The sequence below is a fragment of the Nicotiana tabacum genome, chromosome 7 (genome assembly GCF_000715075.1).
Source record: "Nicotiana tabacum cultivar K326 chromosome 7, ASM71507v2, whole genome shotgun sequence".
Lineage (NCBI taxonomy): Eukaryota > Viridiplantae > Streptophyta > Magnoliopsida > Solanales > Solanaceae > Nicotiana > Nicotiana tabacum.
This window is the reverse complement of record NC_134086.1, coordinates 57,069,401-57,071,589: the sequence shown is the minus strand read 5'-3', so window position 1 is coordinate 57,071,589 and position 2,189 is coordinate 57,069,401.

The window sequence follows — 2,189 nt, the reverse complement described above, 5'->3', positions numbered from 1 at the left end:
ACTTCCATTTCTTTTTCAAGATTAGCTATGGTCTCATTTAGATCCACTACACCGACCACTAGATCATCTCTAGATTGTTCAACATCTCCTAGCTATATGGTCAAGATCTCCTTATCATTAATAAGGCTATAATATGCATCAATTAGAACATTTGCTAATGACCTTACATTTTTAGAAGAGTATGATTTTAGATTTCTCTGAACATCCCTGGAATTTACCTCATCATTTTAATCCTCTTCTTCATCGTCAGATTGAGCCATTAATGCAAACAGTGAGTCATATTTCGTTGCTTCAGTTTCCACTACCATCATGAAGCTATTTTCTGCATCTGGTTCCCTTTCTGATTCATTGGAGGAGTCTCCCCAAACAGCAAGAGCCTGCTTCACAATATTGTTAGTTGCACTTTTTCGACTATATCGTTTATCTAGAACTGGGTTCCTTTTTGCTGCTTTGTCAGGGTTTTGTTTGTATTCCTCATGTTTCAGAAGTTGACAATCTTTGATGAAATGTCCTAGCTTTCCGCACATGTGATAGAGATCATTGTTCCTTGCCTTACTTGAACTGCCACTCTTTGGTATACCATGATTTCTTCGAACCATCTTTTGAAACCTTTTAGTAAAATAGGACATATCACTATCTTCTTCACTTGAGTCACTGTTTTCAGCCTTGAGCACTAGGATCTTTTCCTTCTTTGGCTCTCTCCTTTCACTGTCTTTCTTTAATTTCATCTCGTATATTTTCAGATTACCAATCGGCTCATCCATGGTTAGAGTTTTTAGATCTTTAGCTTCAGTGATGGCATTCACCTTACTCTACCAAGAACCAGGTAGAACACTGAGAATTTTCCTTACGAGCTTGTTTATGGGAATAACATCTCCAATTGAATGAAGCTCATTTATGATGGATGTGAATCTAGTGTGCATATCTTGTATAGACTCATCATCCTTCATCCTGAAGAACTCATACTCAGTGGTGAGCATGTCAATCTTGGACTGTTTAACCTGAGTAGTTTCTTCGTGTGCGGTTTGCAATGCTTCCCATATTTCTTTGGCAGAATCACAAGCTGAGACTCTGTTGTGCTCATCAGGTCCTATACCACATACCAAGATTTTCTTTTCACGATAGTTCTTTTCTACGGATTTTCTATCAATATCACTGTACTCCTTTCTATCTTTCAGCACCATTGGTCCAGTTTTTCCAAGCTTCTTCATAGGAACATGTGGACCATCACAGATGATGTCTGTTTACCGTGAAAATGGTAATAACAATTAAATTTGTTGATGGGACTCTAAAAATACGTGATCTATTTTTATTCTAGTTGTTAGAGTAGTTGATACTAGATGTGTGAAGATAAAAGGTAAAATGCAAGCTAAAACAGCATTACAATCAAATCGATGAGCTAGATGTCCGGGCCTCGGGCTATCGGGAAGGGACTAATAGTTAGAATATAATTAAAGAGGGATCTTTATGGATGATATCAAGTAATAAATGAAGAATAAGTATGAAAGCAATAAATTAAAGTGATAGTCTCGAGCAAGTAAGTTAGAGATAAAAGAGAGATAGAGAGATATTATTGATCTTGTGTAGAATGGTTGGAACAACATGCTTACAAAGTGCCAACGATCCCCCTTATATAAGAGGGGGAATCCAAACATAGTACAAGATATATTAAATGATAAAGGAAGCGAGATGGGACAACTAACTAGCTTCATGATGCAGACGCAAACCAACGTTAAACTAGCCTGGTAGACATAACCGGCCCCTGATGCATTCTTCGGAAGCCTCTCATGCCTATTGGGGTCTCGGCCAACATTATCCCTAGGCCGGGTGTCGATAGATCTTGAGAGAGGTACCAGGTCCATGATCTCGAGCCTTTGAGGCGATCTCTTGAAGTACCTTATCAACGAGAAATTGGCCCCCCCGATTTCGTCGTATACAAATATTCCCCGCATTTCTCAGAGAGAAGCGATAAGAAAGGATTTTAACCATCCCATTCTATGGGCTCCCGTGATGACATCGTGCTGATGATGTAAGCTTCCATGAATACCGAAATGTTTCATCGTTATGCTTTTTCAGGGCCATCCGACGCATCATGATTTTTCGTTCTTCGAGGCCATAATGTTGCCATTGATTCAGCTCCCGTGAACTCATTGAGTGCGCCTGTCATTACATTTTTCAAGGGCGATAAT